General features: G+C 42.8%; 1 protein-coding gene and 1 long non-coding RNA gene across 5 annotated transcripts in view; both read left to right on the forward strand.

The window, feature by feature from the left end:
* The first annotated feature begins 880 nt into the window (after positions 1-880).
* On the forward strand, positions 881-8,139 carry LOC147652934 (uncharacterized). Its single transcript, XR_015287108.1, has 2 exons — positions 881-1,575; positions 4,221-8,139. It is a non-coding gene; the product is annotated as an uncharacterized LOC147652934 (long non-coding RNA).
* Positions 8,140-9,994: 1,855 nt separating this feature from the next.
* Positions 9,995-14,534, forward strand: part of ZNF518B (zinc finger protein 518B) — a 65,767-nt gene continuing 61,227 nt past the window's right edge. For 3 of the 4 annotated variants that reach the window (XR_015286799.1, XR_015286800.1, XM_086888883.1), the window contains exon 1: positions 9,995-10,898. The gene's annotated coding sequence lies outside the window, so the exon portion shown is untranslated. Of the gene's footprint in view, positions 10,899-11,012; positions 11,275-14,534 lie in introns of those variants that run through there. The other variant, XM_023925497.2, reaches the window with a different exon arrangement.

A 14,534-nucleotide genomic window follows, 5' to 3' on the forward strand; every position in this document is an offset into this window, starting at 1 on the left:
AGTCCTTAAACAGAAGCTCCCAGGTGTCAAATATTCTGCCAGCACAGTTCTTCTCCCAACACAGTTCTTCTCCAGAGCTGTTCTCTGGACTGTCCAGACTGATGCCATCAAACCAGTCACAGGCTCCTAAATTGTGAAGCCTAAGAGACTTCCCCAATTACTTGCGTAAGCTCCCACAGATCACCAGGTATCTCTGGCCTTTTGAAATTGTGTATAGAACTAAAGAGGTTTAAAGCTCCCAAGAGAAGAGACTAACTTTAGGTATGTGGGGTTGAAAGTGGTTATAGTAAAGAGACTTATTTTTTAGCCTCACCTCAAGTAATTTATTATCATCCTTCTCATCTGGCTACATGTAAAATAAAAATATCTATATATGTAGTGTATTGGGAACAAGTGTGACTATTTATTAGATTGTATTTAGCACAGATGATAATGCAAGGTTTATAGCGTTCAGTCTGTTTTACCTGATGCTTACAAAGTTGTTTTTCAGATATGTGAGCACCCAAGGTTTTTGAGGCTCTATTTTGGAGCTGTTTGGTAATGTGATGCAATGTTTCCTCTCACTATGCTTATAACTATGTCAGAAGACAAGGAATTTGGTAATATTTCTTTTGTGATTGTACAAATATGAAACATTACCTCTTCGCTCCTTAATATTAGACTGGAGAGAGTGAGTGATTGATGTAAAAGAGCAATGAGACTCTCCAAACAGTAATGAAATGGTAGTCCACCACTGTGCTGGATTTACATTAATTGATATTAATTAATTAATTTTGCATTAATTGACATTTGGTGAGAAGGGAAGAAGCCACCCATGGAAATGATTTTTCTGGTAGGGGCTGCTAAGAGCTTCCCCTGTGCCTAGCAAAAGCTAATAGCTGGCTGGCTCTGAGAATTGACAACCTTTTGAACCACATAGAAGCTAGGTCTTCCTTTATGAGATTCACATTTTGTAGTTGGGCAAGGCCAGGAAATCTCTCTCTTGGCTTCTGCCTTTTGAAGAGGGAATTGTGTGCTGGTTGGACCAGCCCCATGTGGCCTGTGCAGCCAGGCCGAGATTTTCAGCCCCTGAGGGGTGGTGAGCGGGCTGAGCCCCTCACCGGGGAGCCCACCGGGCCCTCTCCCAGTGGGGCCAGGCCCCTTCCCAGCAGAGCCCTCTGGTCCTTTTTTCAGTGGTGCCGCCAGGCCATGCCAGCCAGGGGCTCCATCACACTGGGAACAGCCATGTGGCCAGGACCAACACCAGGAGTGGCCCTGCAGTCAGTGCTGGGGATGGCCCTGAGGCCAGGAGCGGCCTGGAGTGGCCGCTGCCATCTCGTACAGGGAGCGGCCACATGGCCAGAACTGCGCGGCTGGAATCAGCACAACAGGGACAGTGGCATGCAGCCCTTGTTTATCCCAGAACTTTGTTTATCCGCTTTTAGCCAGCCATGCTGTGCAGAGAAGGAAAAAGTGGCAGCAACAGCTTTTCTTGTTTCCAGTGCTCTGTGTGAAGAAAAGCTCAGAGTGGAGCCGGCGGCCGGCACGGCTCGCATGGTGTCGGCAGACACCGCAGGAGCAGCAGTGAGAGGCACGGTGAGCGATCTTCCCGATGCACAGCCTGGGAGAGATCCACCTTTCAGTGCTGCAGAACTCTATAAAACTGTGATAAAGCTTGAGAACAAATGAACTTACAAACACCAATTCTCTCTCGAATCAGGAAAAGGAAAGGGTGAAGACACATAAGGAAAACAACATGGGACACTGAGTAAAGAAGTAGTCAAATTCTAGTTACGACAGGATTGAGGAGATGACTTGGTCTTGGGCCGAAATTCTCTTTGTAAGGCTTTGGTGAAGATATATTTTTGATATATTAGACTTTGTTTTTTCCCTGTAATTCATGAAGTGCATGGGGGGATGCAGCATCTACCCACAGTCCATGAGAAGAGGGCATTTGTGCTGGAGCGTGCAGATGCTGAAAAGCTATAATCCAATGAGAAGCTTGAACAGAGAGAGATGAGAAACTTTGCCCCAGGGATAGAAGAAGAAAAGCCTCTGTTCCCAGAGATAAGAGAACTTTTGGGTTTTTTATGCTAGAACAGCTCATTCTTAAAATACTACCCCATTAGTTGACATGGTTTATGAAAGCAGCTTTGGGAAAGCTGCAAGGCATGGGAGGAATTTTCCCACTGGGAACAGATTTTCCTGGGTGGCTGATTTGCTGTGACATTGAAGCCACAGGAGAACAGTTTCTTGTGGAGAAGTCTCCATGGCATGGTGAGAGAAACTCTTCTCCCTACAAGAACTGATGAAAGACTATTGTAAAGGTGGCAACTGATCAAAAATCCCAGGTTTTGTTGTCAGTTGGGAAAGAAAAGTAGTTGTGGAGAGGGGAGGAGAAGTGTTCTGAAGGTTTTATTCTGATTCTTATTATTCTTTTAGTTCTGTTAATACAGTTTTCTTGATACCTTTTAAGTTTTGAGCCTTCTTTGCTCTCCTCCTAATTCATATCTCACAGCAGGAAATGAGTAAATAATTCTAGTAGATGCACTGGTGATTTAAGCCAATGCTAAACCCACTACAACCACAAAGAGAGTTCAATAAACACTTGTGACTCATTGAAGTGGTATGTAAAATGCATTTCATGTCAAAGCCGCCAGAGCAGAGGGAAACTTAAAAAACAGATGTCTTAAGTATGGAAAATTTGAGATTCTGCAGTGTTTTCTAAAATTCAGGTTATTTTACTTCAAATAATAAATTGGGAAATAACTTCTATAGTAACAGGCTTGCTGGAAGACTGCCCTAAAAACTTCACTGTCCTCTTAAATTGCACAGATACAGCATTGGCACCCTTAACTATTAGATGTTAGAAACACTTTACAGCATCTACAGGCTCAGGAAAAAATGTATGTAAGCCATTTTTTAGCCAGCCTGTAAGCTACAAAAAAATTTAATCTTCTCATCTGTTTCTAAGATGAATTAAAGAATATCAATTAAGAAATTAAAATATGCCCCTTAAATATGATTTTGATCCAAAATTAGGCAGTTTTGATACCACATCATGTCTCAGGGTTGCACTGAAATCTCATATTTCATAAAGCACATCTCAGGCCATTCATGGTGCTCTGCGCTGACAGCAGCTCCAGTGCTTTGTGATGTTGAGCAGCCAAAAGAAAATGCTGTTCTCAGGCTTGACTGAAACACATATTTACTAATTCTAGAACCCTGATAATGACCATTTCCTTCTACTAATTCTTCACCTTTACTTCTTCAGGAATTAAAATTCATAGATACAAAAGTAAAATACAAGTGATAATGATGTCTTGGATTTCTGAGTTACTGGAGAAAAACAAAACCAAAAATGGCCCCAAATCCTATTTTGCCTTCCCTCATCATTCTAAATAAAAAGGTACTCATTAAGCAGTTTGGATTTGCATCATTCCTGAATATTTTTTTTATGTGAAACTAAGATACTTTTAGAAAAACTCACACAATAAAATTCTTTTAAATAAAGGAATGTCATTTAAAACCTCTATGGCTTTAACAGGGTTTAACTATGTACAGATTTAAGAGGGATAATCTGCTTGTCTCTAATTTCCTCATAGATGGCAAAATTAAAAAAACCACAGAATGTGTAGTTATCGTTGTTTATCAGTTTATTTATCTGAAAAAAAAACCCTCTTGTAATAGTTGCAACACCTAGAGTAATCTAATGCAATGAAATCTGAAAGGCCTAAAAAGAGTATTATGACTTATTACTGGTATCTGGATAAGCACTATTTTTCTAAATTTTGTGTAAAATGCAAGACTCTATTTCAGATTTCTCCTGCTGTATTAGTTTACAGGACACATCTTTACTATGAATATATTTTACTGCCTGATGAAGAATGGTATTCTATCCCTAGGTTGTTTCAAATATTTTTTTAAGGAATAGATGTGAGCCACAAAAATAAGTGATGAGAGAGAACTGTAGACTTGTAACTGGGTGCATTTTTAATCTAACTGATTGAATATTAATTTTTGCTTTTGCTCACTTCATCTTTCCTGCCCATTCTCTTTCTAGGCAGCTGTAAGATACCCTGGAATGCTCACCACTTTCTTCCTGGGGGCTGCCACTGGAGATGTGCTGGCTGATGGCTGCAGTCCCCGGGCCCTTACCCTGGGGCTTTTCTTAGCCCAGCCACCAGCAGGGAACACGGTGCCAGGAGGGCCCCAGCTCATCTTTGGTCTCTTTCTTGCAGGTAATCATTGCTTGCTGCTCTTCAGAAAAGTGCCCAAGCTATGCCCAAATTGATGATTGCTCACAGCCTGTCTGTTGAAAAGCCATTGCAGGAGTTCCAGGCTCCAGCAGTTCAGAACCTCGTTCCAGTTTCTGCCCTGACCACATTCTCAGCCGGCTCTTCTCTTCTCCACCTTGACTTTCATCTGCTGACCTGAGTTCCCAAAGAATCGAGACATGTTATTGCACAGCCCACAGCCTTCACCCTTATGCTTAATGTATTCCCGAATGAAACAATTTGATAAATGAGCTGAGGTCTAGATGGGAGTGTTTCCCGTAAGACTCTAATGCTTGCTGGAGGACCCACCAAGAGCAGCAGGGCGCTGCTGCCAGCAGCCGCCCAGCCGCGCTTTGCCCGGCGAGAGGCGGCAGAGGCGCTGCCACGTAGCTCCGGAACACGGGGCGAGGCTTTGTGTGTGCTTTGGGGCGGAGAACAGACCCTGCCGCTGCGGTCACCGACGAACGGGGACGTAGGTGGAAATGCTAGAAATGCGGCGGCCAGAGATGACGGAAAAACGCGAGAGGCGTGTGCGCTGTCCTCCGCGGGGCTCCGAGCGAGGTTCCCTGCAGGCGGGGCGGCGGCCGCTGGGGGGCAGCAGAGATCCGCGAGCCGGGATGCGGAACGGCCGTGGCGTGTGAATCCTCCTCCGCGCCCTCCGCCATGGCCGTAACGCCCTCCGGCCCGGAAAAGCGGCAGGGGGAAGAGATCTGCTCACCGGCAGCAGCCTGTATCTACAGAAGCCTAGAGAATACGTCATGTGTTATACGCACTTTGCTCAGCCACTGCAAGAGGGGACGTATCAAACAGCATCGAGAACAGCCACAGAAACGCGAAGCAACAACCCAGCTGTTTTTCAAAGTCCTTCTAAGTTCAAGCCTGCAATATGTAGGGCTGGGAAACTCAGAACTGAAACTTCTGCTCTTGCTGTTTTAAATCCTTATTACTGTCATTGTATGCACGTTTTGGAAAACAGAGAATGTATTTCTCTTTTTTAAGTGCTCTGAATGCTTACAAAGTAGTATATTTTTACCCTGAAAGCCAAATGTTCCACCAACATTTGTACAAACTGCATTTCCTGAGTTTACTAGACTGTACTATTGCATTATTGCTGCCTATAGAGTGAAAAAAACCCATATCCACTTGGCTATAGTTTCATCAGCATCCTGAAAGGAGACAGGAGAAGCTGTTACGTAAAGGTACTGCAATGGCTCGGAGAGAAATCTTGTTTGTCTCAAAAAAGTGCCCCTCCTCATTTTCAACTTGAGTTATCACTGCTGGTTTTCCAGCACATTGTTTTGGTTATTTTTTTATTTTTATGGTAGGAGTGTTGGAAATTATACAACTTTCCTAGTAACTTTTCCAAGTAACTGTTTTAATTGACTTTTATAATAAATGTTTTAATGAACCATAAGAAGTCTCATTTTCCACTCTGTCACGTGCCACTGTAGCCAGCATATAGCAAGTGCTGGGAGGAAGGGGTTAAAACTGGAAGATTTAGTGAGGAGGGACTAGTTCTGCTAAGGATGTGAAAACTCCATTTATTATGCCTGGTGTTGTTTATCCTCTACCTGTTTTGAGGAAGCAGTGGTCCTGTGTAGGGATAACACACACATACATGACCCTCCTGCTGGGAGAGGGAGAGATTATGGGATAAACTCACCTTGGGATAAACTGTGCATGTCTGAAGTCCTTTGATATCCAGGGGCAGGCAGTGAGCTCCTGCCCATCCTCATGGTCTGCTAGGCTGCATTGTGTCTGACAGAGCCTGTGTCCTCATGTGCCTCTATTTCCTAGGATGAACTAAGCCTGACAGAACCTGTGTCTCTGCCACCTGCTGTTGTCAGTGAGGTAATGAATGAAATAAATGCACTGCACTTCAACTGGGACTTGGTGGTCACCCTGGTTACCTCTATGCATTGATTCACACAACAGGCTTTGCCACAAGCTGCTCTAGTGGGAACACAGCTTGGGAAAATTACTGAAACTTTAACTTTCACTCAAACAACTGTAATCAACCTTGAGATGCTTCAGTGAACCAGACCTGAGTGAGAGATATATTGCTGAAACTGGGCACTAGGAATGCAGAATTGATGAACCACAAGGACATTTTGCAGAGCCCTGAGATAAAGATGAAACTAACAAAGACAATTCAGCAATTGTACTGAAACCCTCTCTACCTTGAAAAAAGGTAATAAAAAGACTGAAAATATGGGCTAATTAGCATGAGAAGAAACAAATCAATCAACAACCAGTAGAGGATAGAATAATAATTAATGAATAGAATTATATAAATTATAGCAAATGAACATTAATTTCTTTGTTTGCTAAAATGTGCAAACAGTGAAAAGCTTTGAAAGTGGTTATGCATGTTCAGGGAAAGATGTGGCATGCAAGCAGTGCTGTACTAAAGTAATGCCTGCAATCTAGTACTAAAAATAGTCTTAGAGTCTGATTTTCAGTGACAAAAGGGCTTGTGAATTTAGTAACACACAAAGCAAAACTGTTCAAAGAGAATCACCTAGAGCACCTGATTTGCCTTGTAGCTCATTTACTTGCCCTTGTTATTTTCTTTTTTTGTGAACCTTCTCTAAACACAGCTGTTTGACAGTTTTGTAGTTGAGCTTCAAAGCTGAAGGAGGTGGGCTTGTTCAGCCTCAAGAAGACACAACTGACAAGACCTCACCAACATCTGTAAGTATCTGAAGGGAGTCTTCATGAAGAGAATGGAGCCAGGCTCTCCCCACTGGTGCCAAGCAATAGGACAAGAGGCAATGGAGAGAAATTAATGCACAGGAAATTGCACCTGAATATTGAGGAATAACTTCTTTACTGTGCAGGTGACTGAGCACCAGAACAGATTTCACAGAGAGGTTGTGGAGTCTCCATCATTGGAGATTTTCAAGAATCATCTGGACACAATCTTGTGCCATGTCCTCTGGGATGGCCCGGCTTGAGCACAGAAGTTGGACCAAACGGCCCACTGTGGTCCCTCCCAGTCACACCATTCTGTGATTACATTATTCTGTCTACCTGTGGTTCTCACGGATCCACAAGCAACAATCAGCACTTCATATCAGATAATTTTGTTAGAGGATGGAAAGGAATGCAGGATGGCAACAGGACAAGCAGTGGCAACTGAGAAGCCATGGTGAATTCCTGGTGACAGGACCAATTTCATGGACAGCAATACTGCAAAGGATGCAGGAAGTTAAAGAGGCTTCTTGTTTGCATGCTGATTCTGTTTGCCAATTAGCAGCGCTGCTACCAGCGTTTCCTACTTGGGTAACAAGCCTTGGCATTACCAGCTGCCATCCCTTTGGGAGCCTCAGCCAGAAGGCTCACGAATGCCCAGCCAGCACTGTGGGGGGCTGAAGCACAGGACAAACCAAGAAGGAACGGAAGACCAGGCAAGAGCTGGGAATTCAGAGGTCACCAAAGATGGCTTGCAAATGGCAAACCAAAGGGGACAGATAAGGTGGAAACTGCAGGGAATTACTCCCTGTTTGGTGTTCTAAGTCAGTTCAGGGCTGGAGCCTAAGTGAGAAAGAGGCTCTATGATCTGATCAGATCGGGTCCCACTTGAGTCTGCAAAGAAGAGAGAGCGTTCATGTGACACGAAGGGAAATCGAGTCGCTTTGAATGCCAAGTTAGAAAATGCAGGGGACGGACTGCATTTATGTAGCGGTAAAACATTGAGGAAGATGCAGATTGTCTCTCAAGCATTCCATAACAAAAGCTTTTTTTGGATGACATTGCTTCATTTGGCCTTATTTAAATACTGAATAATCTATTTGCATTTGCTAGAAGAAATTGCTATTCTAACTCAGAGCTGGCTAGCTACAAATATCTAAGATAGAGAGATAAAAGTGCTTAATCAGTGCTGAGTATCAGATAACTGATTCCATTTTACTGATACGAAAGTATACGTGGACTTTCTCAGATACAGATAGCTAAGGTGGGAAAACCTGTTGGGTAGCAAACTATTTCTTGGATTATTGTGTAAAATATTATATAATCTTGTGTTTTAGGAGTGTTCCTAATTTTTCTGGTTTTGAAAAAAAACTCGATCTGCTAAGTGTAGTTCACTTTTATGAAAATTTCCTCTTTTGGTGCTGACCAAGAGAGAACAGGAAACAAGGTATACAATTACAAGAGTAAATATTTATTCATGTGCATGAGGTATCCCAGCCAAATTGGGTCACCCTGAATGTGGTTTTACACAGGGTTCTTTTACCCTTCAACCACTCTAGTACAACATGATTTGACTAATAACTAAAACCCACACTACTGTTTTCTAATTACTGTAAAATTATGCCAGGCAACTATTTCTGCAGTATTCTTGCTGCTTGTCTATTGATCCAGATTACCCTGGGGTCAGTTTTGACAGATAACACTGGAAGAGTTTCAATGACATATTAGAGGGATTAGAATTCTGGCTTTATCTGGGCTGTCCATGGCTGTCCTTTATCTTTCATGGACAGTTCTATGCTTCCAGGAAGCAAAGTCCTTATTTTCAGGGCTGGACTGTCCTTTAGTTTGTTTTACTTGGGTATGAACAAACTCAAAGTCTCCAGTAAAATTCCACTATCTCGTTCCATTTCACTGTATTATGTGAACTAATACATAGTAACTAAGTGAATACATGTTCATGTGTCAAAGACTGACTGATTTAACAGTTAGGGAAGTAAACTTTCATAACACTACATTAACCATCTTTGCAGAATAGCTGACACCAGCCATTAATTAGTAAATTGTGGTGGCTTTCATGGGATCCACACACACAACTTCCAACTGTAACTGCTCACAATTACAATGATCACTCATGATTTTTAGCCCTTTGTTATATCAATAATCTTTTTTTTTTTTTCCTTTTCAGATATAAACTTCCTTAACTGTTCCTTTCATGAAAGTTGAGAGCAAAGTACCTTTGATCATCCTTTTCACCTTTCACTGAACCTTTTCCACTACTATTCTATCTTCTGAGCTGAGGGAACTTAGAAACTCAAAGAGCTTTTAAAATGTGTTAAATCATGAATTTACACAGCAGCATTAAACTGCTTTGTTCTCTGTTCTCTTTTGAATTTCAGCATAAGGCTTATTTTTATCAACTCGATTAAGCGCTGCAGTGAGATTTTCACAGAAACTTTTTCTAAGGCCAAGATTTTGCTCCTGTACAGTACTAGTCAGCTTAGAGTTGATAATTTTTAATTTGAAGTCAGGATGTTTTTTGTCACTGTGCAGCACCTTTATCTATCCAAAATCTAATCTGCTCTTTCACTGTCATATTGACTATATATTCATATAACGTTCTTCCACAGATCTTTAGTGGGTTTTTGTCCTCAGGTCCCTCAATAGCTTGGTATGATCGGAAGGTTGTCACCTGAGTGCCCAGCTCCCTTTTCAAGTCACTTGTATGTTGAGCAGGTCCAAGAAGAGACTGATAGAGCAGTGCACACGTCATCTCTATGCAACAAGGACCACACGCTCACTCCACCTTTAACTGGCTATTCATAGGCTCTTTGACAGTCTTTGTCAAAAGCCTTTTAGAAATTCCATCAAGCTCCAGCAGCTAGAAAACTTTCTTCACAAGTTTAAAGGTATTCAGTAAACTAGAGTGTTCTGAACTGCCATTGAGAGTGCCTTCTTACACTGCTAATCAAAAGATGTAACAGACTCTTGAAGGCAAGATCTCGTTTTGGAACTAAAAAAATTATCATTGACAGGGCTCTTTCCCCCCAGACTTCCCGGTGTAAAGTTTTCCCTTTTCTTTCTTTGTGACCTGAAGAGCCTATCCCAAAATCCAAGATCCCTGAGCATGTATGTCCATGCCTAGACAAGATAAAGCACTGTCAAATCATTCCAGTAGAGAACAGATCAGAAAATGTGTCACAGCAACGCAGAGTTCAACTTTGAAGACATGTACGAAAAAGCTTAATTTCAAAGACCTCATCTGGCAAGACTTCGGGCCCTGTGTTAGATATGGTTTGCTTTTGAAGTGCAGTGATGTGATACTGCAGTAACAAGTGACAAGGGTACTTTGTAGGGCAATATGCAGTCAGTCAGTTAAGTCCTCTTTTTCTCCCTTCAAATTTTGCTGAGGAAACTTTATTTCAAAAGACATCTGGATTTCACAGGAAGGATATGAACATACACAACCGCGTCATTGTAGTACTTTACTGAGCGATGCCCGTGAAACGCGTGCCCATCACACCATTCCCCAGTAGAACACAACGGCACGGGAAGGGACGTGGAGCGGTTCTTGGGAGCAGCAGCGCATCCTTTGGCCTGCTGTGGCAGCGCCGAGGCCCGGCCGGCGGGCAGCAGCGGGCAGCAGCGGGCAGCAGCGGGCGGCGCGGCCCCGGGCAGGTGCGCCGCTCGGTAGAGCTCTACGCGCGGCGGGCGGGGCGCGCTGAGGTCAGTTCCGCCGCCAGGCGGGCGGGGGCCGGGCCGGGCCGGCGGCGGGGGGCTCGCTCGCCCTCCCTGCCGGGGTGAGCGCCGCAGGGCGGGGCGGCAGCGGCCGCGCAGGACGCGGGGCGGCGCTGCGTTCCTCCCGTGTCCGGAGACAACGGGAGCGGCCGGCGGGGTCAGCGCCGAGGGAAGGAGCCCTTCCTTCATCCCGCTCGTCGCGCCCCGAGCCAGGTAAGGCCCCGGGCCCGCGGCTCCCGCCGCCCTCCCCGTCTGCCCGCGCGGGGCCGCGGGGCGGGGGCGGTGCTGCCCCCTGCGGGCCGGCGGCGGCACTGCGCGGCGGGCGGAGGTTGCGCGGCCCGCGCAGCGCCTGCCCCGGCGCGCATCGCCCGCGGCTCCGCGCCCCGGCCCCGCGCTCGGGCGGCGGGCGGCCCGGGGAGGCCTCCCTTCCGCGGCACCCGTGCGTGCGTGGGCTGGATGCCCGAGGAAAGGAGGCTTTTGGTGCTTGCTGTCTCGTGGACGCCATCAGGCCGCTTTGGACTCGTCTGGACTGAAGCTGGCGTCAAGGTTTGTCGTCTTGGTCATCCTCCTGAAGAAAAGGAGCTCTCGGGTTAGTAAATGTATTCACGAGCAAAATAGAACGTCCTGTGTTTTGTGTGCTGACGAGGTTCTTTTGAGTATTTTGGCATAAGATTGGCTTAATTGAATCCCATGTTGAATTTTGTTGCAAGATAATCTATCATTGAAAAGTGTTACATTGGACACTTACAGTAATTTCGACGTCTAAACCGATTTTCTTCTAAATAAATAATCCAGTGTTATCGTAGATATAGCCAAAATGTCGTGCAATGTACATTTAATTTAAAAAAGTCTCTTTTATGTCTAAGAGGACTAATGGTGTTTTACAGGATTTTTCTAGCAGTCTGTTGTGCATTGTTACTGCAGTAGGTGGTTACAGTCAAGGCTGTTTTCTTGTACATACATACAGTATGTGGCTAATTTCAGCAGGAATGAAATCTGTGGAAATCAATTAACATCTACATGAGTGCTTTGAGATCTGGGCATGGAGGGAATATGTGCTTTTAATGGCACTCTTCCCCCTCTTCTCCCATTTTCTTCAGTGCCATACTTCCTTGCTGTATTTCCTACAGGCCTTAGAACTCAAGAGTAGGGTAGTGCTGTATACTAGTCAGTATGCTCTGGATATGCATAAACACTTGAAAATTGTTGTGAATTGTGGGAAATGATGAATGAGCAGCATAGATTTAAAGAAATTGATCAAACATGTAATGATAAACAACTCTATAAACGTTTCTGAGTACTCTCTAGAATCCTGCTTTTGATTCGGTAGTTATTTGTGTAGCTTATTGCAGGAAGACCACCAAGCAGTTGAATGATATGACAGAAATGTGTATTTTTTAGATAGAAATAAAGCTAGGCCTTGTTCCTTGAGCTGCAGGGAAGCAGACCTCCATTTCAGTAGAATGCTGCATGATACATACATGTACCTGCATCCATACAATGGCAAAAAATGTTAGTAGATTGGACAATTTCTCACAAATGCATTCAAAAAATAGTGATTTCCTTTCAATTGGTGTTTTGCGTGACTTTATAAATAAAAAAGCATTTTAAATGTAATAGATTATTCTGTAGAGTGAAAGAACTGTATTTTTTTAAATAAAAATGAGCTCTGAAACCTTGGTGCATGGTCCTTGCTCTTCTTAATTGTCTGCATTGTCATTCCTCATTCGTTTTGCTTTGAAAAACCTCATGTGAATTTCAGCTAAAAGCCAAGAAGTATTATGACTGTAAGATTAGCTGTTGTGAGAAAAAATGGCTTTTTAAGAAGAAATACTTGAAGACAAAATTTCTTTGCTGTGTTTGAATTGTTCGTTTTTAATACAAAATTAATTATTTTAATTAATACAATATATAATACTCGAGTGAAGCACTTTGGCTCTCTCCTGGTCAGTAGGTCTAAAATAAATGACTGATAATTGGCAGCCATGTAGTTGGGTCAGTAGAACAGTTAACATTGCTTAACAGAGATAGTCGATGTTAAATATATGTCTATATATATATATCTATATATAAAATTGTGAAATACAGGCAAGGTAATTTTAAGCATGCACAGAGATCTAAGTTTTTCACCGTGGCTCAGATTTTATACACTGCATCCTCCTGATGCGTTGATGCACAGTGTCTTCCAATTCTGTTTAAAATTCTTTTTCTTAGGGATGACTTACATGAGCTATTCAATACCAAAGCACACCTCGATTATTGGCTGCAGTCTGTGATCTTTGTGTGTGAGAGGTGTGTGTGCTTTGCTGAAGTAGGGGCTCATTTATTTGATCACATAGGCTAGATGCATCCTGCTCATCACACCTTTTTCGTTGATAGCAGCATATAGTTTGAACTAAAGGAAACTAAAGACCTGGAATATACATATTCTTGTTTGAAATGATGAACAAATTTTCAATGTATTTGAAGTAAATAGAAATTTCCAGTTTGTCAGTGGCCACATCAGTGGTTTGTTACTTACTGCAGTGCAAAAACCCTTGTAATGGTTGAATTTGGCATAGTCAGGCTGCAGAGGATGTTTTGTCTTATTTTCCTCTGTTTTAATGGATCTTTGTTTTTTAACCTTTGTATACTTGGGATATCCACACTTCGGAATACTTTTTAATTCCTGTGGATCTGTTAGTCTCTTGTATTTTAAGCAGCAAAGTACAAGACATGAAGTGTTGTGTGAAAGGCAGAAATGTTTGTTTTGTTGAATGCCTGACCTTATAATGTCACTGAATTGCAGGTGTTTGGTAGGATTGAATGGGAATATTTGGTTTATCTTTCTTGTGAAGTATTTTTTCCATGTGCTTTTTTTTTTTTTTTTCCAAACTAGGTTTTCTAATTTTTTTCAATGTTTCCTGATTTGGGTACTTGGTTGTATTTCTGAATTTTTATTTTTTTTTTTTTCTGAATTCATTCCCGTGAAGACAGTCACTGGAATTGATTTTGACAGTCATAATGTCTCTTACTTCATTCTTCTTTCATCCCATTTCTGTGTTTGCCATTGAGACTCTTTGTAGACTTCGAGGTCTTCCTTTAATGATATCTTTGGGTTGGTTTGTGTGCACTGTATATGATTATAAATCAACTATCTATCTTTTAATTAAATCTTTTGAAGCGTGTTTCTGCCAACCCTTGAAATACCAAAACAAATCTTTAGGGGAATTCCTCCCCCTCCCCACCTCCCCCAGTGGTATGGAGTGAATGTATGTAATGTTCATCCCCCTGTGTACATTGATGATCTTGGCTTTCTGAAGTAACCAGAAAAAAAATAATAACAAAAAAAACAAATATATATATATATTTAATACATTACATGACATTACAATATAATTTGGGGTTTGTTTTATCCAAAATAAGTATAAATTGGAGCTGTTTGTATTACAACCTTTGTTATTAACTTGTCAGTGTTCAGGGTACATGGTGAAAAACTAGCTAGGAAGATGTCAGACGTGTTACTTCGACATCAACTGGTTATTCATTTCTTTTTTTACCTTTTACTGGGATGGAGTTAAATTTCTTGAAAGCAGCCTTTACAGTGCTGTGTTTTGCATCTGTGGCTAAAACAGTCTTGATAACACACCAGTGTTTTGGTTGTTGCTGAACAATATTTGCACAATACCAAGGTTTCGTCTTCCCCCACCTCTCTCTAATGAGTAGGAATGGGGTGGGCAAGAGACCCCCCCCAGAGCTGGGACAGCTGCCCAGCATTGGTCTGGGGGATAGTCCCCATCATACAGTGTTACGTTTAGCCATTAAAACTGGAAGTAGAGGAAGAAGGGCAGAGGGGAGTTCCCTTCCAGG

The sequence above is a fragment of the Cyanistes caeruleus genome, chromosome 5, assembly GCF_971803275.1.
Source record: "Cyanistes caeruleus chromosome 5, bCyaCae1.hap1.1, whole genome shotgun sequence".
Lineage (NCBI taxonomy): Eukaryota > Metazoa > Chordata > Aves > Passeriformes > Paridae > Cyanistes > Cyanistes caeruleus.